Here is a 26,870-nt window from a genome sequence, read left to right on the forward strand (position 1 = left end):
TCCAGCTCATTTTACAGATGAGGAAACTGAGGCAAGCAGGGTTAAGTGACTTGCCCAGAGTCACACAGCTTATAAGTGTCTGAAGCCAGATTTGAACTCGGGAAGATCAGTCTTCCTTGACTCCAGGCCTGGTACTCTATCTGCTGTGCCACCTAGCTGCTCAACAACCCTGTAAGGAAGGTGCTATAATTATTCCCATTTTACAGATGAAAAAACTGAGGCTGGAAAAAATTTAAATCACCTACCCAGGATTGTAAAACTAAGGAGGTATGTGATGCAGGATTTGAATTCGGACCTTCCCAGCTCTAAGAATGAACTCTATCCACTATGCCACCTAGCTGCCTGCATGGTCTTTGATGTTTCTTCAGGGTTTAAATCTTTCCATTTATGATCTTATGAAATTCTGACCCCACCATTTATTATGGGACTTGAGAAAAGTGATACACCATCTCTTGACCTCAGTTTCCTCATCTGTGAAATGAGTGGGTTGAACCATATTTTCTCCAAAGGCTCTTCGGGCACTAAATCCTCTGACCCCAACACAGACCATGTCACACGTGAAAGGAAGAGAAGTAACCGTTCTTTTCTTCCTTCTAGGTTGTCTGCCGCATTTTTCACTCTCCCTCCTCCACCTCCCAAGTGATGCCAACTAACTTGCCAGTTCTCTTTGGGGAAGTCCCGAGCTTAAAAAGAGAAATAGGGAGTCTTTTAGCCCAGAGTCCTTTCAAATGCATGTGAAGACTCCAGTATCCCAGAGAAAGGCATGGATTTTTGCCAAATGATTGGCTGAGGCTAAGCCGTCCACACTGCACAACATAGGACATGATTTCAACACAGATGAAGCCACCCCCGTGGCCCAACAAGCAGGAGGTGAGGGTATGCTGGCCGTACCACAAGACAATGAGATCTGCTAAGGCATGAAAGAACTAGCCTGGTCTATATTCTAAACTTGTGTAAGCACTTTCCTGGAATCAGCAACATGACTCAAAGCACCTGTGATACTTTATGACTTGGAAATATAAGCCAGATATTTTGGGAGATATTTTTGTGATTGGAAAATACTCAAATTTTCCTTTCTATTTACATGTTTACCCTCTGGTGGCATCAGATCTTGATAGTGTAGATAAAACAGACTTATCAGAAGTACCTAAATCTAGAACCAGACCCAGGGCATTAATTCTGCTCAAAATGAAGAAGCAGTTCACTCAAATTCCATGACGCCAGAACTTCTCTGGGCTGTTGTCTTGAATAGAAAATCCTGAGCAAAGCAGGCACCAAAATAGACCTTCTTTTAGCCTGACCACGAATTTTAAATTGGCACAGAGATTTATGTTAGAGGAGTCACAGGCATGGGGAGTCAGAGGCCATAACAAGAGAGGCAGTTTTAATTCCCTACTTAGGAAACAGCCCATTTCAAGTGCCCATTTGAAAAGTTTAACCCAAAAAAGGGAAATGCCTGGGCTAACCGAACATAGTCCAATAGGAGTTTTGAAGGGATAACCTGACAAATATTCCCTGAATGTCTGATATACCCTAGTACTTTTTCAGGCATCAGGGGAGAGACAACTAGTCTTATCATCTATTCCCTTCTCTTCCTCAAGAGAATTGTTTTCTTTTCCTTAGGCAAAGGCATATTTAGGCTTTACTAATCCAGCCTTTTAACCTACATTTTCCTCTTCCTCCTCCTCCTCTTTCTGGATTAAGAGGCTTGGAAACCTTTTTCAAAACAATCTATAATACAGTTCAGAAGTGTGAAAGAATTTAAATGAAAAGAGTTTAAATGAAAGGGCATTTTAAATATGAACTTTAAATGGGGAAAATTTTAAATTAAAAATGAATTTAAGTGAAAGGACATTTAAATATTGAAATTTAAATGGTGAAAATTGTAAATGAGAAATGAACTTCAATGAAAAGGCAAGAATGTACAAAGGTCAAATGCTGTAAGTGCTCGATCTTTCACGTCAAAGAAAAACCAACATTTTCACCGACACTAACACTTTCAAAGAAAGAATGACATCTATAGAAAGTGCAGCCACACTGTTTAAAAAGAAAAAGAAAGAAGAAATGTCATCCACGGGTCACAAATGGTTATGTGGGTTCAAAGTAGGCAGCTAGGTGGCACTGTGGATGGCAATAGACAGAGGCAGAATGCCCTGAGTTGGAATCCTACCTCGGACACTTGCTAGATGTATGTTCCTGGATCAGTCATTAAGCCTATGGGAGGGGGAAGGGAACAAGCCTTTATTAAGTGTCTACTATGTGCCAGGCACTGTGCTAAGCTCTTAGCAAATATAAATGGGGAAAATAATATCTACTTCACAGGATTTTTGTGGATGATCATGTGCATAATAAATGTAAAGCACCTTGTAAAATCTTAAAGCACTATATAAACACTATTATTACAACACACTACTACTACCACCATTACTATCAAAGTCTTAGAATCCTAGATGATGAGACTACTGACTACTGCTACTGCTACTACTGCGTGCTGCCTGCTGCTGTTCTACTACTACTACTACTACTACTGGCACCATAAAAATACTACTGTTACTATCAAAATCGGTAGAATCCTAGATGATTAGGCTTCTACTACTGCTACTTCTTACCACCATTACTATCAGTCTTAATAGTCCCAGATAATACTACTACTACTATAATTACTATCAAAGTCTTAGAATCCTAAATGATAAGAGAGACTCCTACTCCTCTTTCTCCTCCCTTAGAATCCTAGAATGCTAGATGATAAAAGAAACCTAATAACACCAAGTAACCTTTCCCTCTGCCTCTTCCATAGCATTCCCCATTCCTGATGATCTTTTGTGTGTCCACAACCACTAAGAGTCACTGAAACCACTATTTCAGCCAAAGTCTCCAAGATCGTAGATTTAGGGCTGGAATCCACCTTAGCAGATACATTTGGTTCAACCATCATATTTTACAGGTGAGAAACTTGAGACGCCTAGAGGAGCTGTGACTGCCCAAGGCCACAGACACAGAGGTAGTAAACAGAAGAGCTACGGCCAGACAAATGGTTTTTTACCCTCAATGGAGTATTTCTCTATGGCATCATGCTGCATCTCTTCTAACATTCCCTTCTCATTGATTTAATATAGAGAATACTCAGTAAATGTCTGTAGTGATAGCGATATGGCTACTGTTTTTCTAAACCCCTCCGATTTCAGTGCAGACTCCTTTGAATGCTGGGTCTACCGTCTTGTCTTTGTAAGAAGATATTTTGCATTAAGAATCCTGACTTCCTTCCATGCTCCATACCCAGGAGGACCATGCAGCCAATATTAGAAGGAAAACAGAAAGCTGGGAAACAACTTTTATAGCCAGTGTTTCTGATAATGTCCTCATTTCTAAAATATATAAAGAACTGTATCAAATTTATGAGAATACAATTCATTCCCCAATTGAGAAATGGTCAAAGGATATAAATAGGCATTTTTCAGATGAAGAAATTAAAGCTAACCATAGTCATATGAAAAAATGTTCTCAATCACTATTCATTAGAAAAATGCAAATTAAAACTACTCTGACATACCACTCATACCTATTAGATTGGCTAGTATGACAAATGACAAAAAAGGAAAATGATAAATATTGGAGAAAATGTGGGAAAATTAGAATACTAATGTACCATTGGTGAAGTTGTGAAATGATCCAATCATTCTGGAGAACAAGCCCAAAAGGCTATAAAACTATGCATACCCTTTAACCCAGCAATACTACTATTAGGTCTATATCCCAAAGAGATCATAAAAAAGGGAAAAGGACCCCATGTACTAAATATTTGTAAGTGCTCTTTTGTGGTGGCAAAAAATTGGAATTGAGGGGATTGCCCATCAATTGAAGAATGGCTGAACAAATTGTGGTATGTGAATGTAATGGAATACTATCGTGGTGTAAGAAATGATAAGCAGGCAGGAATTTAGAAAAACCTGGAAAGACATGAACTGATGCTGAGGAAGTAAGCAGATACCAGGAGAACATTGTATCAGTAACAGCAACACTATTCAATGATCAACGGGGATAGACTTAGGTCTTCTCATCAATACAATGATCCAAGACAATTCCAAAAGACTTGTGATGGAAAATATTGACATCCAGAAAAAGAACTTTGGGGTCTGAAATGCAGATTCAAAGCATACTATTTTCAACTGTGTTTTTTTTTTCTTTCTCGTGTTTTTTTCCTTTGTTCTGATTCTTCTCTCACAACATGATTAATGTGGAAATGTTTAACATGATTGTACTATACAACCCGTATCAGATTGCTTGCTAGCTTTTGGGGTGGGGGGGAGGGGGGGAGAGGGAAGGGAGGGATGAAAACATCCTAAACCCATATAGACAGAGAAGGAATCACCATTAAGAATGCTTCACTGGGAGAACAAAAATTTTAAAAGCAATTATGATATGATGGAAGAACTGCTCCAGAAAATGATGCAAAAATGATGTTTCTTGAGCTGTTTAAAGATGACCACCAGTCTCAGTGTCCTGGGAGCATCCTTCACTTTTCTTTTCAAACTCAGAGGAAAAATAAACAAACAGGGGCCTGATTCACACAACCTCCAATGCTTTTTCCCAAATACTGGTCCCGTCGCCCATCAGGTGGGCTTTTCAGAGCCAAGTTCATGGAAACATGTCTTTGGATGTGACCAAAAGGCAAAGAAAAATTCAAAAATTATTTCAGCTGTTGAAAGGGGGAAGAAAACCCCCACCAAGAAGGCGAATTGTAGCTATGTGTTTATTTGAAAAAGAAAAGCCTAGCCCTCCATGGTCCCTTCCAGCTCTAATTATTTCAGGGCTTCTTAAATGTTTTCTACTCCTGACCCCTTTTCACCCAAGAAATTTTTATGTGAGTCCACATATATAGGTATATAAAACGGATAGACATACCTTTTCGCTGTTGACAAATTTTTCACAACCCCCCACATTCAGTTACGTGACCCCCCCATATGGGATCATGACCCACAGTTTAAGAAACTTTAATCCATCTGATCCTATGGCCCAGAGCCTATTCTTAGTTCTCAGTTACTGGTTTGGGCTTAAGATCTTGCTATTCAAATAAGTACATCACTATAATGGAAATTTGGGCAATCTCTCCTCCTCATGATAATCTCTGTCCTCTTTTTCTTCTATATTTTGATCAATCTGTGATGCAATCAATGTGTCATTGTATGATTCTTGTCCACACTCTCCAGTAAATCCTTCAGTCCTTTACAAAGTATCCATCCAAATTTCTGGGAGCCTTCCTCAAGTTTTCTTGACATTGTAAGAATATTTTTCAGTCTCTTTTTTTAAAAATAATGTTTGACTCTTCATGACCCCATTTGTTTTCTTGGCAAAGATACTGGAATGGGTCCCCATTTCTTTCTCCAGTTCATTTTACAGGTGAAGAACTGAGGCAAACAAGGTTAAGTGACTTGCCCAGGGTCACAAGGTAGTAAGTGCCTAGGGTTGGATTTGAACTCATGAAGATGGATGTTCCTGACTATAGGCCCAGCGCTCTATTCACTCTTCCACCCAGTGGCCCAGAGAATAAGTGCTGTCTGTTGGGCATTCCCTCCTGTCTATGACCTACCCACTTCTTTTGCCAGAGGTTATTGTTTCTATAACAGTTGTTTTTTGGGTTGTTTTTTTTGTGTGTGTGTGGGACAATGAGGGTTAAGTGACTTGCCCAGGGTCACACAGCTAGTAAGTGTCAAGTATCTGAGGCTGTATTTGAACTCAGGTCCTACTGAATCAAGGACCAATGTTTCATCCACTGCGCCACCTAGGGGCCCCCTCTATAATAGTTTTTAACATTGCTTCTACTTTAAAATATTTCATTGGTAATATGTTGTCACCCATTCAAGGTCACCATATGTCTTAACTTTGTACCTTGGGGTAGATTCCAACTTTTCACTCTTTGGAGAGAAGAAAGACCACCTCTTCCTCAGACACTGGAGTTAAGGAGGAAAGAAGAGAAGATGATGTTTAAGGGGTTATGAGAGATCAAAGAGAAAAGAAGGCACTCACAGTAAATGTCCTCCAGTTTCTCAATAATGTATGAGGCAAAGGAGATGTGGGAAGCCTGAAGAACGGAAAATCAAAAAGATTCATAACAGTCACTGTGGGGAGTACAGTAGAGAATCAATTATACAGAAGTCAAAAGATGGTCTCTTTCAAAGGGAGGAGTTTGGTCTTCACTTCCTTGAATTTCACCAATCCCCTCAACAAAGGCAACTCAAAAGTACCTTCTTTGGGGGCCTTGACTCCCTTACTTAACACTTTCAGAATTTAACTGTCATTTTGGGCCCCTATATAACCTCAGGTATCGTTTAACTTTACCACCATAGGATCATCATCTAGGAGCAAAAGAACATAGCTGTGAGTCATTCAGGGAATTTACTGAAAAGGCAAAAATGATGTTTTTCAACATTTTTCTTTCTGATACAGTTTTCAATGCAGCAAAAAGCACCAGCTGCCTGTAGAGAGATATGTCCATGCTGGAAAGCAGGATTGAAAACTATATACGCTCTACTGAATTCTTGCAACACTGAAGAAAGAGGTAAAAAGAGGACACCCTGCTCATAGCACCTTGCACAGAAGCAGGACATGGTAACTCTCTGTGACTGCTGAATAAATGAAAAACACAACGACAAATGATACTGAAGACAGAGGACACAATGGCAATGATAACTGGTGCCTAGCTATATATTCTCCACTTCCATCTCCTTATGAAGTTGATATTTTGAACCCAGGTGTAGGGACTTATATTTATCCCTACTCAATTTCCTCTTTTTAGATTAGGCTACACTTTGGCTCAGCTAACAAACACTCTGCCATGTTGTCATCTTGATTCAACTATGTTGGCTTTCTAAGATCGCTGTTTCCCTTTCTAGAAATTAAATAGCCACCCCTTTAATAATACTTTCTAGAATTTTGCCAGCATCAAACTCAAGCTGAGTGTCTTATAGTTTTTAGAATCCATTTTTTCTTCTTTTTTGCCCTTCTCTCAACCTCCAGTATCATCTTCCATTCTCCATCTTTTCCAGATCACTCACTGTGGCTCCTTAGTCACATTTACCAGTTGTTGGGGTTTTTTTTTCCCCATACCTTGGGACATAGGTCACCTGAGCCTGGTGACCTAAATTCAAGGACAACTAAATGCTCTCTTTCTATCTCCCTACTGATCCTGCTTGTCGACTCTCTAACAGTCATTTTTGTTCTGTCTTCTCTAATCCAAAGATCATTTCCCTGGCAGAGGAAAGGAAGTCAAACAAAATTTGGACTGCACTGCTTTTCTGTGTCACCTGTTTTCATTGATGCTATAAATTCCCTCTATGCAGGAACCATGGATTGTCTCAACTTTGTATGACCCTCAGCACCTGGCATGGTGTTTTGCACATAGTAGGTGCCTCATAAATATCCATTGAATTGAACCTTGTTGACTGGGAACAAATCTAAATATTAGTTTTAAATGGATAACGTCCAAATGGTGAGTATGTATGTGGCTCAAACTTTCTACTGGTTTTCGGAAATGTTGAGGCATGTGAATGTGGCAGACAGAAAGTCTGTCTCTTAAGTCAGCCTGAAAACATGAAAAGAGCAAACATCTCCAAGACCTCCTTGAAATGGCAGCTGACTGAAGTCACCAGGATGTCAAACCCACAGGGATCCCAACAGCCTGGAAGTTTGAAGATTCAGAATCAGATGGGTTTGGTATGCCTTTGTGCCTCAGGAAAGAATGCTGCTGCCCAAAGCATAGGATCTGTGAAGGACTAGGGAGAGAAAAGGATCACCAGGAGCCTGCAGATTGCAGCCTATAGATTCTATAAGGCTCACTGGGAAAGGCTCAAGTGGCTAGGCAAAGGGAAACTTCCCCAGCTAAAAGTGATGCAAAAAAAAAAAAAATACAGCAAAGGAGGCACATGTGGTAATTGACTTAGGTTAGAATGTTATTTTAAGGTGATAGAACAAAGTGCTTTTAAGCCTAAGGAAACTCACAGTCTTTGAAAAATACCCTGGAACATCTGCTCAACAGAAAACTCAGTTGAATTTGTGCATCTCAGAAGGAGAATACAACACACGGTCCGCCAGGCGATTTGTGGAGCTTGTTTACACATTCAAAGCATCAACCCCAACTTTCTATTCAACCCTGCCCCGCTATCCCCCACCCCATCTATTCCCTACTCTTCTCCTCTCCCACCCTGGTTTGTGAGTGTTGAGACTCAGACCTTTTGCCTTCTTTCAATGTAGTTTTGTTTGGTCGAATAAATATTTAACATCCTGGACAATGAGCCAGTTCCTTCCGAAACATTTCATCCCATCTCCACACAATGACTGTCTATCTGGATCACAGCCAGTCCCACTCTAAGTTGCTGAAGACAAGGGCCGGATGGATGGGGGTGGCCATCTGAAGTTCTCCTGTCCTGACCTGCCCCATGCCATGGGCAGCTGGGACATGGAACACAGGATATTTATATCATACCCGCACAGAAGTTTTGTAGATTGAAAGGGGTTTACCATATTCAGGGGGAGGAGAGAACTGAGTTCACTACAAGGGAACCTGATCCATTTATCAGCTATAGTACCTGAACTGACTGAACTACAACCGTGCCTAACACTCTGAGGAACAGAAAATGACGTCTATGGGTTCATCAGCATAGGCTAAGAGGTGCAGGGCATAGGAGGAAGAGATGAAGGAGGGGGTGAGCACAAAGGATAAAGGGGGGAAATGGAAAAGGGGGCAGGTAGGATCAGAAATGTCTCAGACCCAGGGGGCAGCTAGGTGGTGCAGTGGATAAAGCACTGGCCCTGGATTCAGGAGGACCTGAGTTCAAATCCATCCTCAGACATTTGACACTAGCTGTGTGACCCTGGGCAAGTCACTTAACCCTCATTGCCCCACAAAAAAAAAAAAGAAAGGAAGGAAGAAAGAAAGAAAAAAGAAAAGAAAAAGAAGAAAGAAAGAAATATCTCAGACCTGGACGAGATCTTAGTCCAGGGGTTCTAAACCCTTTTTGTATTATGGATCCCTTTGGCAACAATCAGAGAAACCTATGTAGTCCTTCTGTTTTGAAAAAAAGAATAAAGGTTTGGATTTTTAAAAATAAATGCATAAAATAAAATATGTAAAATTACAGAGGAAACCAATCATATTCAAATACTTGTTATCTAAATATTAAAAAACAACAACTTCACAGACCCCAGGTTCAGAACCCCTAAACTCAATCCCTATCATCTTACAGATGAAGAAACTGAGGCCCACAGAATTTTCCTAAGATCACATAGCAAAGTCGTGGCAGACAAAGCAAAAAGGCAGGTCTTCAGATGGCCAATCTAGTGTTCTTTCTAACAGAGAGCTGAGTAATCCCTGCCTCCTCTTCCTACTCCTCAGAGCAATGGTATGAAAAAGATAACATATAAATTGCCTAGATGATGCCTATGGCATTGGTGGGGGGAGGCGGGAAGGGACGCAATCAAACACCTCTTCACAACGCCTTATTGAAGTCCTAAGCATTCATAACAATATAGGAGAAGATTAAAAAAAAATGCTGCAAACTCCCTAAGTCCCCACTAGTAGCCAACTTCTTCCTTAAATCAAATAATACCACTGGGGAGGAGGAAGAAAGAAGGTTTTGAAGGTAGCATAGATAATAATTACAATGAGGATTTATGATATGTTTTTCTTTGGTTTTTTGTTTTTGTTTTTGCAGGGCAATGAGGGGTAAGTGACTTGCCCAGGGTCACACAGCTAGTAAGTGTCAAGTGTCTGAGGCCAGATTTGAACTCAGGTCCTCCTGAATCCAGGGTCAGTGCTTTATCTACCGTGCCACCTAGCTGCCCCTATGATATGTTTTAAAGCCCATACTGGGTACACAAACATCTCGATGAGGTGGCAGTATGTTGAAATCACCAAGGGTAACTGATCGAGTCTTACTGTGTTCATTTCCAGGCTCCATGTTTTAAGAGGAACATTGGTGAAACAGTTATATCAGAAAAGAGCTAACAAAATGGTGAAGGGTATGGTTGTTCTCTCTCATGAGGAGGAGAGTAAAAGACATGAAAATGTTCCAAGCTTGAAAACATGTAGTATTCTTGTGGGCAAGTACTTAGAAGGCTATGGTACCGGGGCAGCTAGGTGGTACAGTGGATAGAGCACTGGCCCTGGATTCAGGAGGACCTGAGTTCAAATCCGGCTTCAGACACTTGACACTTACTAGCTGTGTGACCCTGGGCAAGTCACTTAACCCCAACTGCCTCACCAAAAAACAAACAAATCTTCTACTAGAAGGCTACAGTACCCCCAAGAATATGAGAAGGGTCTCTAGCTTCCGAGGAACGGAGGCTACTTCCATCAATGACGATGAGAAATGCCAGGCTTGCTAACTCGTAGAGAAGTTATCAGGAATTGCTTGAGGCATGTAGAGGTTAAGTATCTGCACAGTGAAGTGTCAGAAGTGGGATCTGAAGCCAGGTCTTCCAATGCTAAACCCAAGCCTATGCAAAGGGTAGACTTGGGGAATGCTGTAAATAATGATAGTGGACATGCAGAGCTTTGTTGGATCAAGCACTTTCCCAACAACATTCCTAGGAGGTAAGCAAGGGAGCTGTTATGATCCCATTTCATGGATGAGGAACCTGAGACTCAGAGAAATTCAGCAGATTGCTCAAGGCTTCTTGGCTAAAGATAAAAACAAAAAGAAATGAGCCCAGAGACTCAATTCTGTGTGGCCTTGGAGAGCAGAAACCAATGGCTAAGCATTCCAGGCAAACATTTTAAATCCGTATAAAGAATAACTTCCTGATAATTTGTGTTATCTAACATTGAGGTAGGCTGCCTCCTAAGGTAGTGATCTTTCTGTCTCCAGAGGTGTTTAAGCAGAAGGGATACTTTCAATAGGTTGGAGGTTGGATTAGCTGACATAGAATGTTCCTTCCAATTTTTAAGTTTCTATGAAAGCTAAATGTATACATGACCTATATTTATATATTGTCTGAGTCTAAGAATAACATGTTAGGTCATCTGTCATTACACTCTAAACACTGTACATATATGGTCTACATGCACTTTTTAGAGAAACGGAACTGTGTATATGGGAGTGGGGAGAGAGACAGGAAGGGATGTTCTCTGAGGCAGTGTTATGCAATGGGATAATCAAGAACTAAGGAAAGAGGACTGGGTTCCAATACTCACCCTGCTGCTATATTATCTAACTTAGGCAGGATCATTTAATCTTTCTGATTCTTAATTTCCTCATCTGAAAAATGGAAATATAATAGCCTTTTCTTAAAAGGAAGGAAGGGAAGGAAAGGAGGGAGGGAGGGAAAAGGGCATTTATTAAGCACTTTGTGACAGGCATTGTGCTAAGCACTTTACAAATATTATCTCATTTGATCCTCACAACGATCCTGGAAGGCAGGTGCTATTATTATCCTTGTTTTACAGATGAGGAAACTGAGGCAGACTGAGATTAAGTGACTTGCCCAGAGTCACACAAGTAGTAAATATCTGAGGTTAGATTTGCCCTGGGCTTCCTGACTCCAGATCCAGGCCAATTCCAGCATAATATCCACTGAACCACCTGGTTCCTTCCTATATACTCTGCAATTTCAGCTGTGTGAGTGCCACCTCCATTGATGCAGACTGAAACCTTCCTACACGACCCTCCCTCCAGAGCTTTTTTTTTTTTTTTTTTTTTTTTTTTTTTAAGAATCAGGTGGAAAATAAGGCTGGGATAAAACACTGAGGTTGGATTCCCAGTAAACTTCCAACTTCCCCTCTGGGCAAGGGGTGGCACGGGACACACAGGGCCAAAGTCAGTTTTTTCAGCCGGAAATGTCTGCAGAATCCCACTCCAGCAAACCTGTGGGTACCATCCCTGTCCTCTCCAACTTTTCCTGCATTTTCACAAAGCCAGTAAAGCCAAATGGGCCGACCAGTCCAACACCATGATTCCAGTGGCCGCCCAGCACAGGAGGACCCAAGAAGCTTGGAACGGACGAGGGCCTCCCTCTCTAGGCTTGTCTCAGAGCATCAAGGTGGTGGCTGGCATGTTGAGGACGGAAGATCACTCTTCCTGCATTCTCAGCCAGTTCCTCCTAAGGTTACCTAGCTCCCTGACTTAGTGCCATGTCTGTGTATTTAAGCACAATGGGCAAAGTCTGGCAACAAAACGCCCTGAAATCATCCTCAAAGTGAATGAAAAATGATATCTGCAGAAACCTCAACTTTAAAAAAAAACAAAATAGAAAAATTTGCCCCGACATGGACTTTCCAGATATAACCATCAGACCTGATGCAAGATCCAAGGCCTGTGAAGGGCCTGGACACAAAGCTCCGCACACCACAGTGTGTTCTTCCCCTATGTATGTAGCTGTAATGCAGAAGGTCGTGATCAAAATGCTTAATTCCCATAACATGGCCCTCTGTTCCTTCCATCAAACACTGGGGGGGGACACATAGCACATATCAGAGACATGATTGAACCCAGGTCTCCTGTGACCTATAGGCAAGTTACTTTACCTTCTGAGCCTCAGTTTCTTCATTTACAAAATGAGAGAGTTGGGTTAGAAAAGATATCCAAACTCTTCTAGCTCTAAATTGATCGTCCTCTAAGTCTTTCCTGTAATTTCACTGAAACTTATGATCAGTTCTGGAATCGAGAGAGTCTGGACCCAGAGTCTAGAGATCCTGAGTTCAAATCCACCTCAGACATTTAATAGCTGTGTGACCCTGAGAAAATCATTGTACTTCTGTCTACGTTAGCACCCTCATCTGTAGAAAGGGGGGTCATTTTGGCATCTACCACCCAAGGTAAAATTGTAGTGAGGATCAATGAGATAATATGTGTCAAGAGTTTTGCAAACCTCTAGGTACTATATAAATATTATTATGATGATCATTTACAAAGTAATCTCTCACTTTGATGAACTCCTGTGCTATTTAAGTCTACACGCACAGTGGGTTATCTCATGGTCTAGCTGGGAAGAGAAAGTGTATGCACACATGTGGAAAGGATAGAGTACTTACAAAGCTTCCTATCCATGAGAGGGGAGGCTATGCACCAGATGTGCAGAGGGGGAAGAGAGGATGAGATACGAGAGAGAGTATGTGTGTGTCTGTTGGGAGGGGCGTAGTTTTCTCTCTTTTCTAAGATGGACTATTTTGTCAAGGTCTCCCATTTGTGCCATCACTCCCTACTTTATATTATACTTATCTGTGTTTGTGTTATGGATGCCTTCTATAAAATGTAAGCTTCCGGAAGGGAGACACTGTCCTGTTTTGGTTTTTGTCTTCATATCTTCAGGGCCCAGCACAGTGCCTTGCACAAAATAGGCATTGAATAAATATTTATTGAGTTGAATGGAACTGAACTGAATTGAATTGAACATGAATTAATCAGGGAAAGTTTCCTGGAAGAGAAGAATTTTAAATCCAACTTTTCAGAAGAGCAGGGACACGTAATGCCAGGGACCAAGAGAACATCTGATTTCCAGTGAAGAATATTTCCTGCATGATAAATGAAATCCAACTTTTTTTTTTCTTTCCTCCTTCTTTTCAGGCATAATAATTCACTGATTCTAGGATGCCATCTCTAAATTATGTTAGAGGAATTCTGCACAGCGTGCAAAAGAGGATGTCAGCCTGAGCATACTTCCCACGCTTTCTGATATGCTTGCAGAAATAAATTAAAACCTTCCTCTGGGGCAGCCTTCCTGCTGCTAATAAAACTTCATGAAATCTACTGGCCCTTCTCCATCCCCAGGAAGCTGGAACCCTTTATCAATTGCTTAGGACTCGGTACTTAGCCCCTTGTTTCAGAGTCCCAGGGATGTGACAATTAGCCCCAGGTTTACAACAGCTGTGATGGAGATGGGGAAAGAAATCCTCAAAGCCCAGGCATTTTTTTTCAGAATCTCAAGTTAATAGGGAGGCCATATTATCTTCTGTAGGAAGCATAAGCTGAGGAACATTTGGAGTAAAAGTGTCCTATGCCTTAAGCTTTGCAGGTCTTAATTTCTGGTCCTCTCCTTTTGATCACTGGTGACCATTACCAAGTTTCTATTTCTTTTCTTTTCTTTTTTTTTTTTTTTGGAGAGACAATTGGGGTTAAGTGACTTGCCCAGGGTCACACAGCTAGTAAGTGTTAAGTGTCTGAGGCCGGATTTGAACTCAGGTACTCCTGACTCCAGGGCCAGTGCTCTATTCACTGCGCCACCTAGCTGCCCCAAGTTTCTATTTCTTATTTGAATGAATTAAATTCCTTGCACAGTGAGAGACAGAGAGAGACAGAGAGACAGGGACAGATAGAGACTAGGACAATAAAGACAGAGAGAGACAGAGATGGATAAAGAGAAAGACGGGGCAGCTAGGTGGCGTAGTGGATAAAGCACGCGCCTGGATTCAGGAGGACCTGAGTTCAAATCCTAGTCTCAGGCACTTGACACTTACTAGCTGTGTGGCCCTGGGGAAATCACTTAATCCTCCTGCCCTGCAAAAAAGAGAGAGGGGAGGGGGGGAAGGGGGAGGGGGGGAGGGGGGAGGGAGGGAGAGAGAGAGGGAGGGAGGGAGAGAGAGAGAGAGAGAGAGAGAGAGAGAGAGGAAGATGGAAAGATAGAGATGGATAGAGGGAGATAGAAAGATGGATAGCTAGAGAGAAATGGATAGAGAGGAGAAAGAAAGAGTAGAATGGAGAGATGGATACAGAGAGAAGAAAGGAAAGAGGGGGACAGAGAAGGATAGATAGATAAAGAGATGGATAGAGATGACAGAGAAAGATAGAGTTGGAAAGATAGATGGGTAGAGAGGGGGGGATAGAGGAGAAAGAAAGAGAAGAGAGACAGACAGACATTTGAATAGAAAGTTGGATAGATAGATTGATAGTTCTGTGATATCATGGGTATAGGGAATTCTCAGATGAAGAAACTCCCCCTACCAATGCAGCTCAGCACCTTCTTTTCATTCCATAGGTTTAGAGGGTTGCCTGGGAAATTGAGAACTTCTGGGACTTGTCCAGGACTAGATAAAAGGAAAGTGAGGAGAAAACTAATCACAAGCACAGGAACTGAGGAATGTCTTTAAAAACCATGGGCCCATTTTAGACCCAACTCACTCCTTGTGTTACTGTTGGAAAACTAGCTGCTGAACACCATAAGAACTGGCTCTTTTTTCCCCCAGTAGAATGGTTTTGCTTTGACTGAGGGAGAGAGATTCTTCCCATATGTGTCAGCTTGACCCATGCGTTCTTGCTCATTCATTCTACCTGTCGAATGCAGATGAGATCCTACCAAGAGAATGGAAGTAAAATTCAAAGGTGGAAGGATGTCAAGACAGCCTGAAGAGACTTTGCTATTGGTGGAGGGGTCATGCTCCTGCCCGGCTTGAGATGAACTATTTTTCTGGGTAGACTAGTCTGGTGGCACAATGGATATAGTCCTGAACTTGGAAGTTAGGAAGACCTGAGTTCAAATCCAGTCTTGGACACATATTAGCTTTATGACTTGGGGCAAGTCACTTAACCTATGCCTGCCTCAGTTTCCTCATCTCTAAAAGAGGGACAATAACAACACCTCCCTTCAAGGGTTACTGTAAGGACAAAATGAGATAATATTTGAAAAGTGCTTTATAAACCTTAAAATGCTATATAAATGCTAGCTTGCTATTATTGTCTTGAACATGCCCTTTGTTGACCCAAGAAGCTGAGAGAGGGCCAGGCAAGAGGGGAAAATAAAACATCACCACACCTTTTTTTTTTTTTCTTTCCAACTCTTAAGGTCACACCTAATGTCTTATAAATCCATCCAGACTGCAAGTGGGAGGGGGATATGTATGTGTGTGTGTATGTGTGTGTGTATATATATGTAAGGGAAATAAAAGACCAGAAATAATATTTTCTTTCCACTGCAACCCACGTGGTTTAAACCCATTAAACTCTGAGGTGATTACAGAAATTAGACACCTTTTAATGAGTGGGGCACCGGAGCCTGGGTGTACCACCCAGCAGGCATGTCAGAACGGCTTGGCAAATAAAACAGCTTTCTCATGGCTCAGGGATTCCAAGGAATATTGTTTACTTAGATTTAATAAACTGAACGATCACAAAGAGCTCATCAGAAATTTCAAGTGCCGTGAAGTAAATATAATCGAAAGGATTTGACTTTACAGACTAGAGATATGCATGCTGATGAGGACAATGACATCACCTGAGGTTGTCTCAGGGTGACTCAGAAATGAAGTGGATAACCTTTCTGAAACAGTTTTCTCATCGGCTAAACGTGGATGATTTTTTTTTAAACTCACCTTGTCTCTTTCACCCCCAGGGGGGTCTTGAGCAAAAAAGAGAAAGCCAACCCCCAAAGTCCAGTTTAAAAAGAAAAAAAAAAAGGCATTTACTGCGAGCCTGTTGTAGGCTCAGCACTGTGAATATGGGCTACCAAGAAGATAGTCTTTACTTTTACAGAAGCTTAGTCAAGGACACGTAAGGTATATACGTGGAGCAAGATCAGAGAGCTTGCCAGATGAGAGTATTGAATCCAGGGTTAGACACTGTGGCCTGACTCTCGGAGATATATGAGTGGAAGGCTTCGTGCAAGAGGCAGGGGAGGAGAGAGTCCATAGCAGAATGATCAAGGGAAAGCCTCAGGCCTACATCACAGGTTCCCTAGCCTTGATCTAGCACAAGCAGCAGGTGTGTGAACTTCCAGATGTTTCCCTTGACCAGAGGCATTTCCTAGGAAAATTTCAGCTTGATTAACAGGGGAGAGAACAAACCAGGTCGGCTCCCTGAGGACTGGACTCTGGCTTGGACCCACCATTGATTGCAAAACATGTGTGTAAAGGGCTTTAGACCAATCTGGTACATGCTGTCCCCTTCTACTGCTTCTCTATCTCTTGGCATTCTATGTCAACACAGGCTTAAAGGATCCATGTGCCTGGTTCATGGTGCCCTTCAATACTGAATGGGGTGGGGTGGTTCTGGGGGATTTTTATGGGACATGAATATGCAATGCATCCACTGGAGAGGAGCTGGAAGGGTAGAGTGTCTTCAAGGTCTTGTACTCAATGACCTTTTATCAAGGGGAAACTACTTTCCTGGTGATACCTATCTTTATTATAGCCAAATCTCACTTTATTGACACCTTATCTTCTTGGTCGAGACTAGATCCTCCCCCTCATTTCCTTTAAGGTATTTATTATCAAACCTGATGTGTCTGATGTGCAAGTTTCATTTCTCATATTGTTTTTGAAGCTATTAGTTTTTTCCCCTTTCTGGTACCTTCTCTTCAAGATCCTTTCATCTACAGTACTTATTCATCGTCAGGTTGGATTTTTCCCCCGATGCTTGGTCATTTTCTTGTCAGTCTCTGATGGGTTTGAATTTCCTTGGTTGTTGTTCATTCATTTCAGTCCTATCCAACTCTTCGTGACCCTATTTGGGGTTTTCTTGGCAAAGATACTGGAATCGTTTGCCATTTTACAGATGAAGAAACTGAGGCAAACAGGGTTAAGTGACTTGCCTAGAATCACATAGCTAGTAAGAGGCTGACTTTGAACTCATGAAGATGAGTCTTCCTCTGAGCCATGTCGCTGCCCCCTGAGGTTCTTTGGTTACTCTTTTTTCTCCATTACCTGTTTGTTTATGTGGAAGTCTTAAAAAAAATTAAGGATTAAGAGCTGGACTCTGTAATTCAATAGAACTTGAGTCCCCATTACTTCTGAGACAGCCCATTACACTTCTGGACAACCCTCCTTTGAGGGAAGTTCTTCATTATATACTGAGGATCACTTCAACCCATTGCTCTCAGTTCTTTTCTGTGAGGTCAAGCAAAATATATTTAATCTCTCTTACATATAACAGTCATCAGCCTTCTTCCACCCAGCCTCCAGCTCTCTAGGCTACATAACCTTGGTTTCTTCAAGTAAGTGTGGTTTTGAAACCTCTGAGCATCCTAGTCTCCTTAAAGTGTATTTTCCTAAATGGGCTCCATCCAGTTGGTCAATATGCTTCCTAAGATGTGCCCAGAACTGAAAACAACTCTCCAAATGTGGTCTGACCTGGGCAGAATACAAGAGGATCATCCCCTCCTTTGTTGTGTATGATATAAGTTAGGCAGCTAGGCAGGGCAGTGGATAGAACGCCAGGCCTAGAGTCAGGAAGACATGAATTCAAATCTGGCCTCAGACACTTACTAGCCATGTGACCCTGGATAAGTCATTTAACCTGTTTGCCTCAGTTTCCTCATCTGTAAAATAGGCTGGAGAAGGAAATGGCAGACCACTCCAGAATCTCTGACAAGAAAATGTGGTCACATAGAGTCGAACATGACTGAAACCACTAAGTAGCAACAGTAGAGCCTAAAACCATATTAGTTATTTTGACTATCACACCAAACTGCTGACTCATGTTGAGACTGTAGTCAATTAACCCCACCCCCCTCCAAATTTTTGTCATGGACTGTACTGTCAAGTCATAGCTCCTCCCATCTTGTGCTTATGGAGTTGAGGTTTTGAATCCAGGTGTAGGGATTAACATTTATCCCTTTTAAATTCCATCCTATTAGGGGCAGAACTATTGTTCTAGCCTGTTGAGATCTTGGAGTATCCTGATTCATCCAGTTTATCTATTCATTCCTTCTAACTGACTGTCATCTGTAAACCTCTTAAGTAGGCTACCAATGCCTTCATTCAAGTGATGGAATAAAAGATGCTAAACAGAAATATGGCTCCCAGCTCCACCAACATCCCAGGGCATCCATAAAAAAATTAATCAGAAGGCTGTTGCATAGCATCTGTCATTCCCCAACCTCACCAAGATGCCAGGACGGGCGAGCTCAAAAGCTACATAGGTGGGATTGCCCTTTTTCCTGTGCTGAGCTCCATGGAGGCACAATGAGAATGATGGGGTCCAGGGACCTGGATATGACTCTTACCCCTGATGTACTGATTACCAGGGGGAGCTCTCTGTGCATCACTTCCCTCATCTATAACATGGAGGTAATAGAAATTTTGCTCTCTAACTTACAGGGTTGTGAGGAAAACAGTTTGGAAACCTTGAAGACCTTGTATAAATGGTTTATTATTAGTAAGGAGGGGCAGTGAGTAAATGCACTGGACTTGGAATCAGGAAGACCTGAGTTCAAATTCTGCCTCACACCCTTACTTGCTGTGTGACCCTGGGCAAGTCACTTGACCCTTATTTGCCTCTGTTTTCTCAACAGGAATTGGGATAATAAAATCAGGATAATAATAGCACCTACCTCCTAGAGCTGTGAGGATTAAATGAGAGAACACGGATGAATTGTGCTTTAAAAACTTTAAAGCACAATATAAGTGCTATTATTACTATTACTATTACTTATTATTTCAGTATTACTATTATTATATTACTATTGCTATTTTGCTATTACTTCTCTTTTTCTGCTGCCCTTGAATTCGGAGATCATGACCCTGGGCTGGTTCTCTGTCTGTACTGTCTCCCAACATAGTTGAGCAATCACAGTCACTGGATAGGGGGAGGTATGGGCATGAATGAGAAATTCTTCCACTCTGTGGCATTCTTTTCCATCTATTATCTCATTTGACCCTCACTATTATTGATAAAGAAAAAAAGCAGAGAAAGGTTAAGGTCACAGAGTGAATTAGGAGTAGATATGCGGATAAGTAAATTGTTGCAAAGGTCCTTCTGATTTATGAGATATGAGAAATAAGGAATCTTGTTCCTTGCATATGCTTTAAGTCACACCTTCCAAATTACAGGGTCTTAAATTACTCCAACAAGACAGAGTAAACACTGTATCTTCTGCTTTTCTTGGTTTTCTCTTATTAGACTATAAGCTCCTTGAGGACAGGGACTGTCATTCTTTTTTCTTATTTATATCTACAGCGCTTGACACATAGTAAGCACTTAATAAATGAATTAAATTGAATTGTTTCTATATAATTTTGCTCAGGCCCACGTTCCACAATTAGTTCCAGATCAGAATTTGCTTACTTGGCTACTTCTTCATTCCCTTTTTCTCTCTAAAAATGATGGTTGGTCCCCTCTTTATTATTGCTTGTACTAGTCACTAACATACCCTCCTGGGACTTATTTCTGCTCTTACACATAATGACATCTTCCCTGCCTTTCTCTTTTCCTCAATGCCAGCTTACAATGGAGAAATGCATAAGTATGTTAAGAACTATCAAAGGGGATGGGATGGACACCCCAAGTTCAAAGAGTGGGAGATGAGGAAGAAAGGATAAACTCAAAGCCCTATTCAAATAGAGTTGAAAATATTTATTCACTAATTAAATAAGTCTTTATGTGCTTACTCTGGGCTAAGCACTGCGTGAGGAGCTTGGCATACCAAAATGAAAATAAAACCATCTTTGCAAAAACAAAATGTCCACATCAAGATGCACACAAAACAAATATAAAGTTATTTGGAGGTTGGGGCTCTAGCATTGGTCAGGGAAGAATCCGAAAAGGCCTTATGTAGTAGGTGGCAATGAGCTAGCTGAGCCTTGGGAGGACTCTACAGATTCTAAGGGGAAAGGGGATGGCTTCCAGGCAAAGAGGCAGCCAGGGCAAAAAGCCATGGAGACAGGCAGCGGAATGCTGTAGAGGAAGAAGAGAGAGCAGTACAGTTTGGAGGAATGTAGAATATATGAAAGGCAACAGTTTGCAATGAGGAAGGAAAAGGTAGTCTGAAGGCAGACCATGACGGGTGTTAAGTGACAAATGGAGAAGTTTGCATTTTATCCTAAACCAGGCCATGTAGCAAAGCCCTTCTCATAATCATGTTTTTAAATGTATAAAACAAAATATACAAGACTACAAATGAAACCAATTATAACAAAATATAGTTATAAGAATTTAAAAAAAAATAAAAAACCAAGCCATCTCTAGGGCAGGTAAGGGGGGAAGGGAGGGAAAAAGGGGAAAAAAAGAAATACATATGATTACTTTAGTTTTATTATATAATTAAAAGGAATAGCAAGTTCTAAATAACAGATTAGCAGTTTCATGTGCAATCATTTTTTTATTATGCTATGTTATGGAAATGCTTGTTTTATTCCATAAATTTAAAATAAAATTTATGTTATAAAAAAGAAATATCATATGAGGGAACCAATTAAAAGGGTCTAAAATCTAAAAATGAACATAAAAACCAGGTTCAAAGATCTCAGGCTAAGAGTGCCTGGGCTAGAGGTTCTTACCTCTAGGAAGCCATTGGAATTTACCGAAATAAAGTAGTGACATAGCCAAGCCCCTGCTTTAGGAATATCTATTTGGCAGCAGAGTGGACAATGGACTGGAGAGGGGAGAGACAAGAGCCAGACATATTGATTAGGAGGCTTTCTCGACAGTCCAGGTAAGAGGGGACCTGGAGTGGGTTGTGGTTTTGTGAGTGGGGAGAAAAGGAAAGATGAGAGATGTTATGGAAGTAGAAATGACAAAGTTTGGCAAATGACTTGATCCAGCAGGGGAGGGAGAAGAAAGAATCAAGGATAACTCCAAGGCCATGAACCCAGATAGATGACTAGAAGGATGGTGGTAGGCAAAGTAGAAATAGAGAAGTTGGGAAGAATGGAGCAGGGGAGAGGGAGGGAGAGGATTTGAGATGTCTCTGGGACATTCAGTAGAAAATGTTCATTAGGCAATTGAGGTCCTCTCTCTCTTAACGGGGTAAAATATCCTCTCATGACAAACATCCCTATTCCATACCATGGCGCCATATTTATGGCCTAACACTCAGAAGGTAGAGATTTTAAGCATCAGGTATTTCAGATATCCTACATTTTAGACCTTCCCTACTTTCTTCTGAGGAAGCGATAGAGAAATTTCATCTAGAAATTTTCTTTTCCTCATTCCATAATTGTTAGCAAGTAAACTATCAAAACTATCAAAGACTTGGGGTTACAAGTCACTATAGTTATTATCTAGTCCAACCCCACATTTGATAATACAAGGAAACTGAGTCCCAGAGAACAAATGGAATAGGCCTTGTAAATTTTAGAAAGCTCAGAAAAACACAGGTCTTCTGTCTCCAGATCCAACTATTTCTACATCTCTTAGGTCCAGGTCAATGCATGCAATTGTTATGAAGATCACACGAAAAATATTCAAGTGCTCTAGCTCAAAGCTTCTTAAAATGTAGGTCCTTCATATGGGATCACATAAGTGAATGTGGGGGTTGTGGAAAATATGGCAACAGTAAAAGCTTATGCAAACCTATTTTATAATACCTATATATCCAGGGTCACATAAAAATTTTTCAGACATCAAGGGGTCAGGACTGGGAAAAGTTTAAGAAGCCCTGAGCTAGAAAAGCTGGCTTTTCTTATGCCATTCTTTTTTTTTTTTTTTTAAGTGAGGCAATTGGGGTTAAGTGACTTGCCCAGGGTCACACAGCTAGTAAGTGTTAAGTGTCTGAGGCCAGATTTGAACTCAAGCACTCCTGACTCCAGGGCCGGTGCTCTATCCACTGCGCCACCTAGCTGCCCCTGCCATTCTTTATGTGAAGTGGGTGTCCGTGTTTTGAGTTGTTTCTCCAGGACCATCTGTGATATGTCCTATAAACAAAGGCAAAAGTATTCTCCTAGAATCCAAGGCCCTCCAAAACCCAGACCGATGCTATTCATCCAATCTTAGTCGCCATTATCATCTGACCCTAGTTTTAGCTTCTCTCTTCATTGCTCCCCTCCAACACTATTCCTGACTCCATGCTCTTACTCATTCAGCATCCCCGTCTCACATCATTCTCTGATTGTTCGCAACAGGTATGCCTCTGTCTCCTCAGTGAGGTTAAGTGATAGAATCAAGAACCTCAGAGTCAGAAGTTCCTAAAAGGCAAGGATTTTTGTCTTCTGCTTTTTTTCCTCTTAGCAAAGACAGTCATATAGTACGCAGTCGCCTGAGGAACTGAACTGTGTTTGTATAGTCAGTGGCCAAGGTTAGACACACATGATGTGATCATAGTACAGGCCATTTCGTAGTTTAAAAACTTCATTATCCTATCGAGAAATTGAATTTGCCACTTAGGTCACATTAGCAGGAGACAATAACCAACCAACCTAAATGAACACAGCCAACTTCCCTGTAGAGGAAGAAGAGAGAGCAGTACAGTTTGGAGGAATGTGGAATATATGAAAGGCAACAGTTTGCAATGAGGAAGGAAAAGGTAGTCTGAAGGCAGACCATGACGGGCGTTAAGTGACATTTGTTTTGAGATTGTGGCAAAAACATCAAAAGAATAAAACTTAATTTTTTTTTTGTTTTTTTAAAGCAAAATTCTGTCAAAACCAAAATTTTAAAAATCATCAAGTTCTAGGCAAAATGCTTAAATAAATGTCATTGTATCAGGCCACACATGTACGTGGTCTGATACAATGAATGGAGGGTGTGATCTGTAATCAGAGAAGCCAGGATTGGATCCTGGTTCTTACTTGTATGATCCCAGACAAGTTAAATCACTTCTCTCTGTCTCAGCAGTTTCTTTCTTTACAAAATGAAGGGGCCAGACTATTTGACCTCCAAGGTCTGTTCCAGCTCTAAATATAAGATCTGAGATGCCTTTTCTATGGGACATATCAACAGAAGTAAAATTAACTGAGAAGCAGAGACCCGAAATCTCTGAGTCAATTGACCTGGGGCCATGCTTCTTGGTTCCTTGATGGGCCCCAAAGAAGAGGCATGTTTACCAGTTTATCTAAACTGATAAAAATACAGATTCTTCATCTTACAATTTGGGGCATGTGTTTGAATGTTCTAAGCCATTCTTTCCCCTCACTTTCAGTAGAAGAAACCACTATTTGTTTCTTTTCCCTCAAGCTATAAGGGACAATCCTGGTTGGACTCACAAACAGGACTGTAGATTTTAGAAACTATCTCAGAGGCCATCTAGTCCAAGCCTCATTTTACAGATGAGGAAACTGAGGCCCATGGAAGATCAGTAATTTATCAGAGGCCACACAGTTGCTAAGTGTCAAAGAAGGGATTTGAACTCGGGTTTCTCCACAGACATGACTCTAATTACTTCACACTTGACACTGCATCATAACACAAAGCTGTGTTTCATTAGCCATCCTTTGAGGCTGAGTATTTTTTACTAGAATTTTAGTAACTAAGCATTTCTAGTTGCTATGTTCCTTTTGGTTGGGAGAAGTTGTATGTGTGTGTTAAAGAAAATGGAAAAATTACAGTACAAATGACTTTCACTCTGGCTTGAAAGATTTTTTTTTTTCCCCTGCCTTATAAGCATGCCTATAAGAAGTCCAAACAAGCTCTGAAAGACTTATATAACATATTTCGCATTTTTAGGGGCTATAATTAGGGTGATAAGATTATGGCAAAGATCCTAGAACAGATTAAGGGCACAACACTGTGATGAAAGAAGCCTTGGGTCAGTAAGAGTACAGACCTGAAACTGTTTGTGTTGAACAAGAGCTAGGCATGAGGGGCAAAAGGGAGCCTATGCTTTACACAATGCCTTAGAGAAGTTATTTTTCAGAGTAGCTACATAAAATAATCCATCTCCAAAGTTGTTACAAATTGGTTTGGGTTCGTTGTGCCCTTCTGGGTTTAAAATGAAGTTTTGAAATGAGAAGCACATAAGATAAATCAGAGCATTGCTACTCCACCCACCCCACCCCCCAAAAAAAAAAATAGGCTTTAAAAAGAATGGGAGGCAGCCACAGTATGATGGATTGATAATCAGTGAAATGAGTGCTGGGCCCTGCACTGCCATTCATTAGCTATGTGATTTCAGCTAAGCCATTTTCCCTTTCTGGGCCTTAGAGAAAGGGGCTAAATCATAAGTCAAACCCCTTCTGCCTGCTGGCTGCTGCCTCAGCAAACACACCTAATCTGTCCAAAGCAGATTAAAATATAAGTGGAGAATATTTGATGAGAATGAATAAAAATATGATAGAACGTAGATAATGTTAATTTGTGGTTTTCTAAGTCAATATGACGTCCACAGGAATACTTATTATGATAAGTGGCCATTGTTTAGTTTTGAGTTTGACATGCTAGATGACGGAGGTATCTTGCAACTCCAACAATCTATGTTTCTTCAGACAACCCAGAGCCATAGTGTATGGGGCAATCTTGGAGAGAGGAAGATCTGGTTTGAGCTGGGCCTCTAAAATATGCTACTTTGTGATCCTGGGAAAGTGACTTCACTTTTCAGTGTCTCTCACTACTTTAACAGTAGCAGAACAGTTAACAATCTTCATTGGTAGAAAGAATGTCCTCACCAAGAGTTCCCTACGTAATGAAATAGCAGGTTTGTAATATAGGCCCTAACATAGATCAGACACCCAATATAATGATGATGAAGATAATGACAATCAACTAAATCAGCACGTATGTTGCTCTTTAAGGTCTGCATAAGATTTTACATATATTATCTTATTTGATCCTCACAACAACCTATTGTTATGCAGATAAAGAAACTCAGGCTGAGAGAAGCTCTAGCGTCACAGTAAATGTGTAAACTTGGACTAGAAAATGTCCAAGAGAGGATATGAACTCAGTCTTCCTGATTCCCAGTCCAACACTATACATTACTACACCTAGTTGAAATACCACCAAATTTCTGAAGAGATTTCTGGTATACCATTAGATGTAGATAAAACTGAAGTGCTTAGTTTTACCCAACACAAGAGGCTGAACTATGCCCAATACCTTTTGAAGTCCAAACTCTACCTAAAGTCAAATCCACTATTAATCCAGAAAAGGGAAAAGTAAATGTACAAACATTTCTTCTTTAACCAGGTTTTTTGCAGTGATATGACCCATTATGGGAGACCGATCTTTTGCTTTCTTTCTACTGGTATGAGGTATGGGGTAGGGAACACAGATGAATCGACCCCCATTTATTGAAGAATTATACAGATATGCTAACACAGGGACATCAAAGTATAATAGAATGACGTCTTTTTCCAACTGAGGCTGATATTCTACCACCAAACAGTTAGCAGAAAAGGCCATGGGGAAATGACTCAAGAGAAAAGAGGAAGGAGAAATATTCATGGTCTAAAAAAGAAACTTGTGGAGCAGCTAGGTGGCACAGTGGATAAAGCACCGGCCCTGGATTCAGGAGGACCTGAGTTCAAATCTAGCCTCAGACACTTGACACTTAACAGCTGTGTGATCCTGGGCAAGTCACTTAACCCTCGTTGCCCCACCAAAAACACACACACACACACACAAGAAACATTTTAGAAAAAGCTAAGGGGAATGATGGGAGGAAATTAGAGATCAAGCATCCTATAAACTGTGTAAAGCCACTTTGGACAATCTCATATGAAGCCTTAAAGAACATATAGACCAAACTTTACATGAGTGAAGGTCTCTAGGTTCAGAGACCTACGATCTTTAGTTTTCTCCAATTTCTACACTCTTGTGGCTTTTGTTGGGTTTCCTTAATTCCTTGGTGACCATTTCTTGAGGAATAATCTAATCTTTCTTGACAAAACTGAAGAGGAAAGTGTTTCTTCCAAGTCATATAACAGTCTATATAAACTAGGAAAAGAGTATTCCACCAACCAAATGTGGTGGTTGCCACAAGAACAGACCAGTTCCAGAACTCAGAGAAAGTATGGACCGTTGGCTTGGTCACTGCCAGTAAGAAACTAGAAGGGAAAGAGCCAAGAGAGATCTCTCCTGCCCAGGTCATTCCATCCCACATACTAGGAATGCTAATATTTGCTAATGCTAATCCAATGGTTATAGCACAGCAAGTTTTTCTTTGTTCTGAGATTTGTTTTCAGGGTTCTTGTGAGCATCAAATTAGGTAATATATGGAGAGTACTTTGTAAACCTTGGTGTTCTATAAAAATTTTGTCAGCTATTACTGACATTTATTAATGATAATAAATTATCATT

General features: G+C 40.9%; 1 protein-coding gene across 1 annotated transcript in view; it reads right to left on the reverse strand.

The window, feature by feature from the left end:
- Window positions 1-26,870, reverse strand: part of PRKCE (protein kinase C epsilon) — a 667,851-nt gene that overhangs the window by 156,337 nt on the left and 484,644 nt on the right.

This window comes from Dromiciops gliroides, chromosome 2, assembly GCF_019393635.1.
Source record: "Dromiciops gliroides isolate mDroGli1 chromosome 2, mDroGli1.pri, whole genome shotgun sequence".
NCBI classification, from domain to species: Eukaryota; Metazoa; Chordata; class Mammalia; order Microbiotheria; family Microbiotheriidae; genus Dromiciops; species Dromiciops gliroides.